Genomic DNA, 17,148 nt, shown 5'->3' with positions numbered 1-17,148 from the left:
AAATGTGAAATCATACTTCAATATCACTTCCTTATGCAATTAATTGCTATTTTTAATATCAACTGGAAATATTCTCAAAACTTTTATAAAGCAAGTAAACACAATGCAAAAGCAACAGAAAGACACAAGGAATAAATATTTGGTCATTAAGTACCCATTTTCCATCTATCAAAGACCCTGATATAGAAAGCTTCAATATATTCTAGCACATTTTCGCAGTGATAAATGCGAAGAAATCATGTCTAGCAAAAACAGTGATGTAGCTTTAAGAAGAATCAGATAAAAGGTCCCAATCTGCTCCACTTACAGCTCATGCTTACCTATTGATACACTTTTTCAGCACTAAAACAGTAATGTAAGCATTTATATTCATATACTGTTGCTGTTGTAAAGCTGTGGAAAGAAATGAGTGAGAAAATTACAGCAAATCTTTTTTTGTTTTGTTTTATGCCTCTGTGTTTTTTAATTAAAATTTTATTTTTTTAATATTAGGTACAGTTTATTAACTTTGTATCCCAGCTATAGCCTGCTTCCTCATTCCCTCCCAATCTCACCTTCCCTCCCTCATCTCCTCCCTGCCCCTTTCCAAGTCCACTGATAGGGGAGGTCCTCCTCCCCTTCCATCTGACCCTAGCTTATGAGGTATCTTCAGGCCTGGCTGCAAAGTCCTCCTCTGTGGCCTAGCAGGGCTGTTCCTCCCTTCAGTGGGGGTGGGGAGGTCAAAGAGCCACCATTGAGTTCATGTTAGAAATAGTCCCTGTTCCACTTACGAAGGTGCCCACTTGGATACTGAGCTACCATGGGCTATATCTGAGCAGGGGTTCTAGGTTATTTCCATACATGGTCCTTGGTTGGAGATACAGTCTCAGAAAAGACCCCTGTGCCCAGATATACTGGGTCCTTGTGGAGCTCCTGTCATCCCCAGGTCATACTAACTCCCCCTTCTTTCATATGATTCCCCGTACTCTGCCGAAGGTTTGGTTATGAGTTTCAGCATCTGCTTTGATACACTGCTAGGTAGAGACTTTCAGAGGCCCCCAGTGGTAGGCTCCTGTCCTGTTACTTGTTTTCTCTTACATCCAATGTCCATCCATCCCATTTGTCTTCCTAATTCTCCAGACACCAGGGAAAGACGGTACCAGTCTGAACTACAGCAAATCTTTACTGATATGATGGAGGAGAGCAAGATATAATTTAATTTTAAATGTTTTAAAAATAACATATAAGGAGAAAAATTAACACAATACGCATTTGTTTACGTAAAAATATTGCTCCTTTTTATAAGACTTGCTAGTGTTGTCAAAGAGAATGCGACTTACTAAGATAACAATGAAAACATCCACACTTGGGAAAACTGCTACAACCTTAGAGAATGTCTCCTTACAACATGAAAATCAATGAAAGGCAACCTATGTTTTTCCTCTTGTCACCTGGCCAATAAAGGTTTCTAAATGTGTATATCCTTTAAATGAACTTACTAGAATGAATTCCACAGTTTCACAGGTCACTTTTCAACCCAAACCAACGTACCAGCATATCAGTGATGATGCACTGGAGTTTCTCATTAACAACAGTAAGACACAGTACCAGAAAGTACCTGAAATGCACTGACCAATTTAACTGAGCACAAGAAATACCAAAGACAGGGTGCAATATATCATTATATCATAAGATTTTCTGTCTGGACTGACGTTTTAACTGTATATAAATTCTTTTGACCATAATAAGTTCCCACTAATATTCAATTTGGAAGGATGGTAATGTACATGTATTCTCATGTACTTGCTGCCATTTATTCTTATTTCCAGGCAACACAGACGAAGCACATTTTTTTTTTCCTATGTACCTGTTCTCCATGTCCCCAGCACTAAACACTGCATCACCCTTTGATGAATATTTAAATTATTCTCTCCTACCTCCAGTTTTACTTGAAACAAACTTCACAGCGTTTGAGAAATAGCTAAGAGTCATTATCTGGATGCTGATCACATTTGAGTCTCCTCTGATAAACTAAGGTGTAACTTGCTTCATGCAAAAGATGTTTTCATAAATTTCTATGTCAACTCTATTTCCTATTTATGCATTACCGTTTTATAAAATTAGACGTGTCAATATATTTTTGTCCCTGTGCAGCAATGAACTAAATTACAAGCTACATTTCTGATGACCTTTTTAAATCATATTTTAACCATATGGCAAAATCCTAATATGTGGCCTTAAAATAGATGAGAATCAGCTCCAGTTCATTTATGAAATACCCATATAATATTTTCCCAAGGAAGCAGTTATTATGAGTCAAATATTTTTCAGGAATCTCAACTGAAGGCAAGGTTTTCATCCCAGAGTACCTGTGGCTTTAACATGAGCTGATAACGTAGGGTGGGATCAAATGTGTTGCTATACGATATGAATACTGCTAAATGTCCTCTGTGCACGTAACATTTTCAAGGTAAGTAATTACCTACCACAATATGTTAGCAGATTTATGGTCAGAAACCTTGATGGAAAAGAGTAACATAATAACAAAAGACTAAAAACAAAGTTCCAGCAGTTCCAACCTTAATCCAAAATCACTTTTTTCCCCTTTTAAATCAGATTACTAGGCAATAGGATTCAGGAAAATGATAGTAGCCCAATAGAGGCGTATCTGCCATGAGTCAGGCCCTGTCTTAAGAAGCTTCCTCACTCTTCAGGAAGAGTTATGAATTTCTGGCTCAGCACTATGAGCACTAGCTGCTCCTCCAGAAACCTTGATTGGATACACAGCTCATAGCCATCTCTGAAACCAGTTCCAGGAAATCTGATGCTACTTACAGCTCCCACAAGCAGAGTACACATGTGCTACACAAACATATATGCAGAAGAAATGGCAAAATTCGTAAAATAAAAATAATATTATTTTAAAAGAATTATATACAAATATCAATGTTCTTTAAATGAGGAGAATAAGGCTTTCATCCAGCTTCAAAAGATGGGTCCAGGATATAAATCACAGCCCCTGAATTCAAGATTAAATATTCCTGATCATCCCCCGACTCAGTGTCTTCATGAGATCCAAAAGTCCCTTTTTATTTTAATTGATGGTGAGGCTTGCTTTGTAGTCTATACTGGCTTTGAACTCATGACCCTAGGAGTACTAATATTGTAAAAATAAACCACCACAACTAGCTGAAGGAAAAGCTGCTTTATGAAATAAATATTTCAAAAAAAAAAAAAAAAAAAAACCACAGAAGCCTATTTCAAAGGTTCACGGAAATCCCCAGAGATTAGTATCTACTTAAAAATTTCATTCCAGAACATCAATAAAAGTTCAAGGATACAGCAGATGTCACTAAATCATTACTTATTCATTTATTGAGAGTCTAATTCTCATTTTACCAAATGAACTCAAAATGCCTAAAAAAATTAAAATTTCAGCTAAGTGAAATATATAACAGTAACAAGAAAATGAGAACAGAAAACACATGGCTTTGGTTTAACATCAAAAGAATAAAGGCAAGTAGTTGGGGAGGAAAGTTCCATCAAAAAAAAAAGTGCCTTGGATAGGCACTTCTCAGTGACCTCTTACATGCTCTCGAAATCCATTCAGAGAAAGTTAGAATTTACCACCTGAAAGATGTATTAGTTTCCTACAACTGTCATAACAAAATAACACAAACTTCATGGCTTAAACAACAGAAAATTCTCTCTCAAATTCTTGGAGGATGTAATACCAACATCACAGACTCATTAGATGTGGTTTGTAAGACACTGGCTTTAAGATGTCAGCATCTGAGTTTGGGGAAAACATAATTTTACACAAAATATGTGTAAATAATAATTTCTAAGATAACAAGTGGCTCTACCTACTGCATTGTCTTAGAGAGTAAATTCTACAAGACAGCCCTAGAATGAGTAATTATGAAATATCAGATAAGGGCACCACAGGGAACAAGCCTAAAGGAGACTGCATATAAGACCTAGCCTGAAATCTACACATATAAATGCTAGAGAACTTCATAGAGTGTCAATCACTGCCCTAAAGTATTACTGTAGTGAGAATTTTAGTCTCTTTAGAAGCATAGAAATGTTGTGGGATTATGTTTTTGTTTTAATCCCAGGTGTGGGATATCGGGTTACTTCAGATTTTACACAGCAACTAACTGTAATTTGTCTCATGATCTAGCAGGGACATGGTTTTGCTAGATGAGGTTATTTTACATTTTAATATCTGGGGACACTTCAAAGGCTGTAAAATGCCAGAGCCCCAAGAGGAGAGAAGTACTGCTCCCCCTGCTGCTGGCTCTGCTGCTTGTGGTTGTTGCTGCTGCTGTTTGCTGGATTGGTGATTGCTGTTGCAGTAATCCTGACTATGAAGATTAGATTTGGCCCAAGGAACTCGATGCCCCTAATCAGCAGGAAGAAGTCTAAAGCAATCTATGCCCCATTTCCCCTCTATCCTTTTTTTTTTTTTCCTCCAACCTAGTGTTGGAGGGTTGGAAGGGATTGGGATGAAGAAGGGTAGTAGATTAAAGAAAGAAAAAAAACAAAACAAAACAAAACAATAAAGTAATCAAAACTCTCGCTAAATATTAGTGTTATTAGACAGGAAAATGGGATTATTAGACATGAAAAATTCTTCAACAGATCAGTGTCCTAACAGCAGGTGCACACCAAATCTTTGCATCAGTGAAAGCACAGAGCAAGTGGTCCTCTGCTTTATTTTTATATGTTCTCTTATCACTTGTTATTGCCTATTCTTTGTTAGATTTTGTTTAGCTTTCCATTTTTCTTAAATTCACAGGAACAACAGGATGTCAATGTTGACTCAAGGGCACTTTTTTATTTTCTTGATATGAAAGACTGCTTTTCTGTGCCCAACAGGAAAGCAGAATTGTAACTGCAGGACTTAGGCCTCCCCATCTCTTCCTGAAGCAACAGCATTTGCCTTCATGTCTGTTGGAACACCCAGCAGGTCAGCAGAAACAAAGGCAAAAATAAGTGCAAGGCAGGGCAGAAGGGAGGAATGAATGAAAGGATGATTGAAGGGAGGTTCACAAAGGATTTCTCAGTTAGCTGGAACATAAGAAGTATCAGCAAAGAAACAGAAACATTTTGTAAGCTCAGTGAATCACAAATAAAATGGTTGTTCTTTAAATTTTTATTTCATTTTTCTTTATGCCATACCATGGCTATTATGTTCTTCTATCTCATCCAGACACAACCAGAACCCTTGAAGTTGGAATACAGAAAATTCTAATTTGACTCCAATCTGTTTAAACATTAAATGATATCATTATGACTTCATTCTTCTTCCCTAAATGTCCTCTATCAGGGGATTAGGAAAAGGGCATAGGGGGAAGAAGAGGGAAGGTGGGTGGGATTAAAAGGAGATGAGGGATGGGGCTACGGCGCGGATACAAAGTGAATAAATTGTAATAGATAGATAGATAGATAAATAGATAGATAGATAGATAGATAGATAGATGGATGGATGGATAGATAGATAGATAGATAGAGACAGATAGACAGATAGAGAAAGATAGATAGATAGATTTAGACAAATGTTGCTCCAATTAAAAAGCACATGAGTCCAGAGAGATGACTCAGCAGCTAAAGGCACTCGCCACCCAAGAGAGCAAACCTGACAGTCTAAGATCAATGCCTGGACCCAAAATAGAAGATAAGGTGGAGAATTGATGCCACAAACTTGTCCTTTAATGTCCTCAAGTGTGCGATGATACACAAGCTCTACCACAAAATGGCCTCACTCTATTCACCCATGACCTATCATTATACATTTCTGAAACACATGTTGAGCATAGTCAGACCCATACATCATTACTCTAAGTATATGGCACTTAACAGTCTAGAATGTCCTGTTTTTTCTTGCACAGACAAAACACACCTAGCTTATTTTCCAGGTAAAACACAATCCATTCCCAAGTTATAAGATCCATAAAAAAAAGGGGTAGACCTAAGTTTCCACGTACACACTAGATATCGTACTGTTTATCCTCTAGCTATTTCAGATTTACATATATCATTTAATTATCTTGTAATAAATACATAAATGTGTATATATATGAATAAATATATAAGTAAGCTACACCTTCCCCTAATTTGCATTTGGAACTATTAGACTTATGGTAGGTTTACTGTTCATTCTTCTTCCCCTTCACATTACCTCCATAAAATCACTCTTTTTTTTTCCCCCATAATTTTATTTTTCTCATTAGTTACATTTTGTTAATTCTGTATCCAGCTGTATCCCTCATTCCCTCCCCAATTCCACCCTCCCTCCCTCATCTCCTCCCTGCCCCTTTCCAAGTCCACTAATAGGGGAGGACCTCCTCCCCTTTCATATGACTCGCTTTTGTCAAGTATTTTCCGGACTGGCTGCAAAGTCCTCCTCTGTGGGCTAACAGTACTGCTCCTCCCTTCGGAGGTGGGGAGGTCAAAGAGCCAGCCATTGAGTTTATGTTAGAAATAGTCCTTGTTCCCCTTACTATGGGAAACCAATTGATTACTGAGCTATCATGGGTCACATCCGAGCAGAGGTTCTAGGTTTTATCCTCTCATGGACTTTGGTTGAGTGTCCATCTCAGAGTGCCCAGATACGTTTGGTCCTTGTGGAGCTCCTATCCTTTCCACTTCAAACTCCCCTTCTTTCATATGATTCCCTGCACTCTGCCGAAGGTTTGGTTGTGAGTCTTAGTATCTATTTTGGAGCACTGCTAGGTAGAGTCTTTCAGATGCTTTCTGCAGTAGACTCCTGTCATACGTTCAATGCATATCCCATTTGTCTTTCTAAATGAGGATAGATCCTCATACCCCATGTCTGCTTCCTTGATTATCTTCTTTAGGTGTATAGATTTCATTTTGTTTATCCTATCTTTTAGGTCTATATAAATCACTCTTAAGTCCTATGAATTCAGTGCCTACACATCTCTAATTCGTCCCCTCTCTTCGTTTTACCCTGCTTTACATTATCTCCCATGGAGCTCACTGCATTCGCTGCTCACTTCCTTCATTAACATCTGTCTTTTCTCATTCTGTAAAACCGTATCTCTATACAAAGATGACTAACGTCCATTCTGCCCTAGTCTGTGGAGTGGGGGTCGGCCTCAAACATAGCCATGTTTTCAGGACAGTAGAAGCATCTTGCTTCATGATGGATAAATATGTGAACCTTCCTCAACATGGGCATCTCCTCTTTTGGGGGGTGCATCACTGTACATGCTTAAGGCAATCCAGGTGCCATTTATTTAATAGCACTGTCCATGAAGTCTTATTCTTCTCAAGCCTGGTCCATTTTGCACAAATTCTTTGTACACCGTGTCATCAGATAGGGCTCAAACAAGATTCTGTCTTGGAATCTTAGGGTTTTGTAAGTTTGAGTCATTATTATGTGTGTGTAAATGTTCCATTCTTTCCAAGGTGGATTCAGTAAATCAAATTCAGAATATCAGGTTTGGGCAGCAACTGCTTTGACCTGCCTAGTCATCTCTCTGGCCATGAGTCATGCATGTTTACATCTAAATATTAGCAGGAACTACCAGTATCATTACTCTATGAGATGCTTAATTAATATTGCTAAAAGGGACAACAAAAAGTATTGATTCAACATAATATAAATATTACAACTATTGTATTTGTTTGGAATACTAAATAACATAACCCATTTTTTCATAGATGTTAAGAGTAATATAGATGTTTTACTCAATAAACTTTGGTAGATTTACACTAATATATTACAAATTTATATTATACTTGACCTTGATAAAAATGTATATTATACTTGATCTTCTAAGTTTTACCTTTCATATAAATTATATCACTGTGCTTTAGAAAGGTTCATTTCAGGTAGTTTCTCTAGAATACTATCAGTGAAATATTTCTCTTGTTGTAATTCATAGTTCAAGACGCTGTGTTTACATATTTTGCCAAGGTCACTTTCTTTTTTTTTAATTCTTTATTAATTACACTTTATTCACTTTGTATCCCCCCTGTGGTTCCCTCCCTCCTCCAGTCCCAATCCCTCCCTTCCTCCACCCTCTGCATGCATGCCTCTCCCCAAGTCCACTGATAGGGGAGGTCTTCTTTTCCTTCCTTCTGATCCTAGTCAATTAGGTCTCATCAGGAGTGGCTGCAGTGTCTTCTTCTGTGGCCTGGTAATGCTGCTTCCCCCTCAGGGGGAGGTAATTAAAGAGTAGGCCAATCAGTTCATGTCAGAGACAGTCCCTGTTCCTATTACAATGGAACCCACTTGGATACTGAACTGCCATGGGCTACATCTGTGCAGGGGTCTTAGGTTATCTCCATGCACAGTCCTTGGTTGGAGTATCAGTCTTAGGAAAGACCCCTGTGCTCAGATATTTTGGTTCTGTTGCTCTACTTGTGGAGTTCCTGTCCTCTCCAGATCTTACTGTTTCCCACTTCTTTCCTAAGATTCCCTGCACTCTGCCCAAAGGTTGCAAATATCCAGTATATATAAAAAACTAAAGAAGTTAAACAGCAAAAAATCTCTGGAGTACAGAGCTAAACAGAAAATTGTCAATAGAGGAATATCAAATGGCAGAGAAACACTTAAAGAAATACTCAACCTCATTAGCTATCAGGGAAATAAAAATAATAATGACCCTGAGATTTCACTTTACACCCATCAGTATGGCTAAGATCAAAAACTTAGGAGACAACACATGTTGCAGAGATTGTGGAGAAAGGGGAACTCTCCTGTACTGCTGGTGGGAATGTAAACTTGTGCAACCACTCTGGAAAGCAATCTGGTGGTTTCTCAGACAACTAGGAATACTGCTTCCTCTAGATGCAGCTATACTACTCCTAGGCATATACCTAAAAGAGTCTCAAGTACACAATAAGGACATTTTCTCAAGCATGTTTGTAGCAGCATTATTTGTAATAGCCAGAAGATGGAAACAGCCCAGATGCCCCTCAGTGGAGGAATGGATGCACAAATTGTGGTATATCTACACAATGGAATATTACTCAGTAATAAAAAACAAGGAAATCATGAAATTTGTAGGTAAATGGTGGGAACTGGAAAAGATCATCCTGAGTAAGCTGTCCCAGAAGCAGAAAGATGCACATGGTATATACTCACTCATATAGACATATAATATAGGATAAACCTACTAAAATCTGTACACCTAAAGAAACTAATCAAGAGGGAGGACTCTTGCTAAATTGCTCAATTCCTATCCAGAAAGGCAAAGAGGATGGATGTCAGAAGGATAAAAGAGGAAACAAGTCAGGAGCTTGACACAGAGGACCTCTGAAAAGCTCTGCCCTGCAGACTATCAAAGCAGATACTGAGACTTATGGGCAACCAAGGTCACTTTCAATCAAGATTTCAGTTTTCATACTATTGAACTTGGTATTTGTATAAAATTAACAACTTTGTTATTTTCTCACATTTCTAAATCTTCTGCATCTTGTGCCTTATGCATTTCTAATGAATATTTCTTCTGTTCTTCATAATGGTTTGTTAATAAACATCTTTTTCTAAATTAATTCAAACGTGTTTTATATGACTTTTTAAATCATTCAAGCTCAGATCTTTCTCATTATTTCCTTTAACTGATCTAGAGGTCATGTGTTTGCTACAACGCATTTCAAGTAAATTTCACTTATTGGTGGGCCTTTTGAAAGTCAACAAAATGCTTTACCTCTCTGAATACAGAGGAGATAGTCAACAAATATTTTTACTTAATCACAATCTTCTTGTTTAACCTGAACTATTCCCCATTGTTTATCCACAAAAGTAAATTTTAATTCAGTTTGACAACTTTCTATTTTTACTCTCATAAATCCTTTAAGTGTACTACTAAAAGGCTGGCAAATAACTTGTTTTAACTGTTTTATGGAGACCTTATTTCTTCATGTAATACATGTATGTATGGAAAATCCTTGCAGAAAACTTAAAGAACAAGATTTTAAGAACATTTATATCTCAAAATAACTCAGCAACTTCACAGACTGAAGGATGCAAACTCATATAATGAAGGAGATAATATCACAAGATCAAAGATGTAAGTGTCCATGACTTTATTTTCTTAGTCTTTTCTCATGCTTACAATATTTCCTTGATTCATCTTTTGCTTTCTGAGAACAACTACAAACATAAAACACAAAGTGATGTAGTTCTGAGTCTAGCACCTCAGTGACTTCTCCCCCTCTCTACCAAAAGCACATTAGAGTTTCTATACATGAGGCATTTGCTTTCTTTAAAGAACCCTACTACCCTTCCAGTGAGCCACTGTACATTACCTGATTGAAGATCTGGCTCGGTTAACTCATTCATAATTGAGATAAACCATCCAGAACTGAGCAAAATGGAACTCCTTTGGAAGGCTGCTGATTTATACTGTAGGAGGACAAAGTAATGCGCTGTAAGTCTATACAACAATGTGCTGTTGTGGGCTACTTCCTTCTAGCACTTAAAATCCTTTGGAATGATATAGTTTTACAATGTCTTCCTCCCAGACTGATTAACTTAATATTTGCAAGATCATATATGATGTGCCTCGAATGCAACAGACTCACACAAATATGAGTTAAACTGTTGCCCTCCATAGCTACCACATAATAAATATGGTCTGAAAGGCTGTTGTATAGCGCTTTCCTATCTTAGAAGAAAGCTGCTAACAATAAAACACGTTCTCAAGAGAGGTTAAGCATTCCTTCCTGCAAGGGAGATTTTAAAGCTCAGGATGTAAACAACTCAAAGCCTTCAAGAAATCATTGAAACTGACCAGCTACACCAGGCACAACTATCCTCAAAGCAGTAAAGATAAGGAAGGAAGGAGAGGAGGACCTGCCCTATCAGTGGACTTGGGGAAGGGCATGAGTGAAGAAGGGGGAGGGAGAGTGGGACAGGGAGGGGAGTAGGGAGGGACTTATGGGGGGGCTACAAAGTGAATAAAGTGTAATTAATAAAATTAAATTAAATTTAAAGAAAAAAAGAAACAGTAGGGCTTGCTAAGGCACATTCCTAGACAAACCAGGCTGCCTAGGGAAGGATCAGGCAAGCTGAGCTGCCTGGAAGAGTCTTAGACTATCTAAGCTTCTTAAAGGAAACACTCTAGTCTACTTAGCTTCCTGCAAGCTGTGTAGTGAGCTCCAGGCTTCCATCATTTATGAACCATCACCCATGATAGATAAAGTTCAGGTGACACTGAGATTTTCATGCTTCTATAAGTAACCCCTCATCCATATTCTTGTAAATGACCCCAATAAAATTAATAGATTATCCAAGATGGACTTTGGTGGTATCCTGACTATGGCCTATCCATGTGGAGTAAGTATATTTCTGTTTATACCCTACCTCCCCAAGGAATAGTGTCACCCAAAACAGTCTCACTAAGTTGTTTAGGCTGGTATGTAACCCACTCAGTAACACGAGCACACTTTGTACTTCTTATCCTTCTAAGTAATGGCATAACATACCTACTAATATACGCCAACAGAATCTTGATCTTAAATCACCTTACAAGGCCAAAAAAACAAAAACATGTAATACAGGCATACTTTTTTAAATTTTTATTTATTATATATCCCTGCCATAGTCCCCTCCCTCCTTGTTTCCCATATCCTGATTCCCCTACTCCTCAGAGAAGGGAACCACCCCCCTACCCATTCACCCCAGCATCTCAAGTCACATTCAGAATGAGCACATCCTCTTCTCCTGTAGCCTGGCATGGTAGCCATGACAGGGCAAAGTGATAAAAAAAAAAAAAAAAGCAGGCAACAGTGTTCATATTTGAATTAGCCCCTTACTATTCCCCTTAATAGAGGATCCATATGTGGGCCGAACTGCCCATTAGCTTCATCTGTACAGGGCCCTAGGCCCAGTCTACGCATGGTCCTTGGTTGGTACTTCAGTCTCCACAGGGCCTCTGGGCACTGGTTAGTTGTCTCTGTTGGTCTTCTGGTGGAGCTCCTGTCCCCTCTGGGTCCTTCTATCCTTTTCCCCACTCTTCCACAGGACTCCCTGCGCTCTACCCAACATTTGGTTGTGGGTCTCTACATCTGCTCTCATCGGGTGTTGGGTGGAGCCACACAGGGGACAGCTATGCGTGGCTCCCATCTTTAAGCATAGCAGAGTATCATTAACAGTGTCAGGGGTTGGCTGTCTTCCATAGGGAGAGTCTCAGGTTGGGCCAGTCATGGGTTGGACAGTCCCTGAATCTCTGCTCCATATTTATCCCTGTATATCTTGTAGGTAGGGTGAACTTGGGTCAAAGATTTTGTGGGTAGGTTGGTGTTGGACTTTTAAATAAAATAAAATGCAAAGTATAAGTACAATTTTTAGGATCTGTAAGTATTTCCAATTCTATGTGTTATGTCTGATTGCAGTAAATTTACTAAAGCCCTAGTTTATATGCGGTTAAAATGAAATCATGGCTAAAAGCAAATAGCAATAACAGTGCTTTGTATCGTGAAGTCTGAAAACGTGAAAAAAACTAAAAAGTCATTCAGTGAGGAATAAGGTTGGTGAAGACACAAAGTAGGTGACACTCAAATATTTAATGAGCCATTTGAAGTATATAATCTAAACATAATGCAAAGGTCGATCATCGGAGGTTTTATAGTTTTCATTCCAAGAACAAAACACTCTTACACAGATTAACTCAACAAATAAGGAGTGCCTTAAAATACAGATGGACAAGTGCTCTCCATAGCCAGAACTTTTTTCTCTTCATCCAGCTCTATGCTTTTTTACATATACAACTAGAGAAAATATAATGGCAGTTCTTTTGTGACTGAAATGAATTCTAAAACTATAAAGTTAGAGCCACACCCTTATTACGAGGGAGAACAATCATATGACAGGATCATTCTTATGTAGATGTTAAAGATTATAGAAAAATGAAGAACACTTTAAAATTTATAGTTAAAAAGATACATATTTTAAATCTTATCTCCAATAGCATGATGATTTTCAAAAATATAAAATGCCATTAATAGTCACATGCCATGTCAGAAACAAACAAACAAACACTGGAGGAAATGCAACATTTTATCAAATGTTTCTGGTCAAACTGGATAGTCATGTATAGAATAATAAAATTGGATCCTAATGTCTCATCCTATACAAAACTAAAACCCCAACAATATCTGAAAGAACAGAAAGCCAAGAGTGTATTTAAACTCATTGGTATTGGAAAAGGACTTTTGAAAGGAACACCAATAACACAGGCGTGAGAACATCACACAGGACCTCATGAAACTAAAAGAATCACGTACACCAAAGGACCCTATTATATGAATGAAGCAGCAGCCTTCATAATGGAGAACAAGCAATTGCCAAAGCTCCTGGTTCCCTTCTGGAAAGTGATTGACCCTAGTGCTGTAGACACCAAAAGTTCTAGGCAAACAATGCACCGATCAAACCGGTATGGATTGGGGATGTTTCAGTTCTACTGGACAGCTTTCACAGTGCTGGTAGAGTAAGTTTTCCTTAAGAGTGTAGTCCCCGGTAGACTGGCCATGCTCTAGAAGGGTAAACATTCAAAATTCAAGAATACTTGGCCAGCACAAGTAGTCTTGATACGTTTAAATTTTTTAAAAAGTGAATACAACTTTGGGGTTGTATTGAGAGAATGAATATAAACAGAACATGTAAAAATTCTCAAATGCAGCACAGGAAAAATTCTCATATTGTATGCTAGTGACACAAAGTCCAGCATACTTCCATTGACAGCCAAGTTGAGCGATTTGCCATAGGGTATCAATTTGCTCCTGCACGAGGTCAATCCTCTGATTGAACACCATCAAGTCTCCTTTTAGTTGAGCATTAATTCCTTTTTGTACATCTAAAGCATGAGCTACATTGGCTAAAAGATTATTTAGGGTCTGAGCAGTCTGCATAGTATGACTCATGGCTAATGCCGCGGTGGTATCGATACTATGATGGAGCAGGTGAGAGTGGCCATTGTTACGGAAAATTCTACCAGAGTGGATGCAGGACTAGCCACAGGAGTATCATCATGGATTGCTGCAGCCATGAATCATCTGAAGGAATGGGCGGGCATGGGAGCGTTAGCAGGCCTTCTGGTGTTGGTCTCCTTGGTTTGCCTGTGGTGTATATGCAAGATTGGAGTCTCACAACAGCGTAATGCAGCCAGGACCATTCAGGCCTTTACAGCCATTGAAACAGGACAGTCTCCCGAAGCATGGTTGGCTACCATAAAAAGCTAAAATGTTATGCTCAGGATGTGAGGCTAAGCACTGCACTCATGGTCAGCCGCTTTGGACCCAGAGAAGAGCATGTCTAATTGCATGCGGGTTGATGCCCCAGGTCCCGCCTCTGAGAAAAAGGTATCGGTCGGGTCTGATGCTCCTTGGGTGGATGACACCTAAATGAACATCAGTACAAAGTCCCAATTTATTTCTAATATCAGAGATCAGACCTCTACTCTTGCCTGATGCGTATAAAACAAAAAGGGGGAACTGTAGAGAGCTGCGGAATGCCGTGCCTTAAAGATGGAGCTGGTTTCTACCTTCCACCTTCCCAATGGTGAGTGCTCTCTGTCACAAACAACTCCATATTTAGCTAAGGCTGAGAATCTGTCTTGCTTCCGTGTATGTGGACCTATCTGCATTGCCCACGAGGCACGCTGGGGTTGGCTACCCAGAGGCTATTTTAAGCTGTGGGCTGGCTTTCTCCAGGGTCAGAAGATTGTTCAAGGTTCCTGAATAAACTGCATTGAGAAGAAAAAAAAAAATCTGCTGTTCCAAACCTTGAAAGGCACAGATGATAAAAGCGTTGTAATAATTCTCATGCAAAATGACAATATAGACTACCTCCCTCAAAGCCAATAGGTTTTCTTGTTCATTATTACCTCTTGGCTTCAAATGGAATTTCCCATGAGAAGTGATGAATCCCAAATCCTGCTTCCTAAGAAACAGCTCATCATCACACCTGAAGAACCAAATGGGTAACATCTTTCTGAGAAAAACATTCCAAAATATAAGTTCCATTTGTGTAAAAGGAGAAGGATCCAGAACTTCTAAGACATGCTGACTTTGAAGAGCAATCTAGAATGTTTGAGACTCCATATAAAAACCCGGGAAGGTGAGTTAAAGATGAGCAAATGAAATCAAAACAAGGCATTATCCTGGGGGATTTCAATACTAAGAATATTTAAAAGGAAAGGGGGTTCTTGGGTTCTTGGGAATGGGATACAGTTGGAATACAGAGTTAATAAAATGAAACTAATAATAAAGATAAGAAAAAGGGGTTCTTGGGTTCCAAAAAATATGAACAAGATATACAGTCATTGAGAACTTGTGAAACCACATGACATGTCCTTGAGAACCTACTGAAGGTTCTTAACACTGTTCAAATGTGTATGCAAGGACAGGTAGCCCCCAACTTGATAGTCTGGCTTATACTTGTGCTATTTTCTGTGGTATAAAAGTGGTATTTAGTTACAAAAAAAAATTCTCAAATGCTTAATAATCATTAAAAATATAAATAATAAAACTCTTAAAAATAAAAGAAGCATTCAATATAATAGCATAACTATATGAATGATAGGTATATATGTAATGTATTTTACACAAGATCTCATGATGTAACACTGAATGTCCCATAACTCACTAGGTAAAACAGGTTGGCCATGAACTCAAAGAGATCTGACTTCCTCTGCCTCCCAAGTGCTACAAATAAAGACTTCTGCCATCACAACCAACTAAAAAAAAAAAAATACATTTTATCACAAAAAACCCACTTATCAAGTATCTCCAAACTTATAGCTACTTAAAATTTATATTCACAACAAAAAAAGTTAGGCTGAAAGAATCCTGCACTCATTTTTTCAGTAGATTTTAATGATGTCTAGATATTGTCTACCAATTAATTCATGGCACATTCTCTTCTTGTTTTTAAATTTAGCACAGTGCTTGGAATAGTTTTCATTGATCCAGTCCTAAGGTTTTCCCAGACAGAAACTCATAGAACATTTTCCAAGATAATCATACACAACGGGAAACCAGTGAAAACCATGCAATTTCTAAATCTATCAAGAGATTGCTCTCTCAGAGAAGGATTGGGGAGAGAGGGAGGAAGGAACACAGAAAAAGAGAAAGGAAGAAGGGAGGGAGGCAGAGAGAGAGAGAGATTAATGACCAGATTTCTAGGAAACAAGGCATGAAAGAAATAATGTACTTATTGTTAAAAATCAGCACATCATATTATAAAAATGTCAAAAAGAATTCTTCATTTAAGATTGCTTAGATAAATTCTATTCAGTTATAGAAGAAACCATATTCTGTATGACCTTTCAGGGGCCCTGAAATCTATAAAATAAAGATTTTTATACCAAAGAACAAGATAACCACTGAATGTACAATATCAGTCTATCTCAAGCGTATAGCTTAGCTTATAATTGTGTCCTATTCTTCACAGCCAGCCAAAGCAAATCAGTGTAACCCCGTGCCTTTGGTGCAGTTCTAAACTTTTATATTACTTTACTTTTTCTACTAATAAAGTTTCATAGCAGCACTTCCTATAAATCAGATGTTCTCTTGAAAATCAACACATGATATTAGATGGAGGAGCCCAGGACTGTCTAAATAATAATAAACAGGTTTGAGGAAAACAAGATACAAATATATTTTTTACATTTTAAACATTTTTCTTAATTTTATTTTTTTTCTTATCAGTTACATTTTATTAACACTGTATCCCAGCTGTATCCCGCTCCCTCATTCCCTCCCAATCTCACCCTCCCTCCCTCATCTCCACCGTGCCCCTTTCCAGGTCCACTGATAGGGGGGACCTCTTCCCCATTCATCTGATCCTGTTTTATCAGGTATCTTCAGGACTGGCTGCAAAGTCCTCCTCTGTGGCCTAACAGGACTGCTCCTCCCTTGGGGGGTGGGGAGGTCAAAGAGCCAGCCATTGAGTTCCTGTTAGAAATAGTCCTTGTTCCCCTTACTATGGGAAACCAATTGGTTACTGAACTACCACGGGCTACATCGAGCAGAAGTTCTAGGTTATATCCATACATGGTCCTTGGTTGAATGTCAGTCTCAGAAAAGACCCTGTGCCCAGATATATTTGGTCCTTGTGGAGCTCCTATCCTTTCCCCATCAGACTAACTCCCCTTCTTTCTTATGATTCCCTGTACTCTGCCAAAG

General features: G+C 38.4%; 1 protein-coding gene across 3 annotated transcripts in view; it reads right to left on the bottom strand.

Moving 5' to 3' along the window:
* Galnt13 (polypeptide N-acetylgalactosaminyltransferase 13) overlaps nt 1-17,148 on the bottom strand; it is a 590,130-nt gene that overhangs the window by 440,538 nt on the left and 132,444 nt on the right. The gene's annotated exons all lie outside the window — the stretch shown is intronic.

This window comes from Meriones unguiculatus, chromosome 8, assembly GCF_030254825.1.
Source record: "Meriones unguiculatus strain TT.TT164.6M chromosome 8, Bangor_MerUng_6.1, whole genome shotgun sequence".
NCBI classification, from domain to species: Eukaryota; Metazoa; Chordata; class Mammalia; order Rodentia; family Muridae; genus Meriones; species Meriones unguiculatus.
This window is presented reverse-complemented; position numbering and strand designations above follow the sequence as displayed.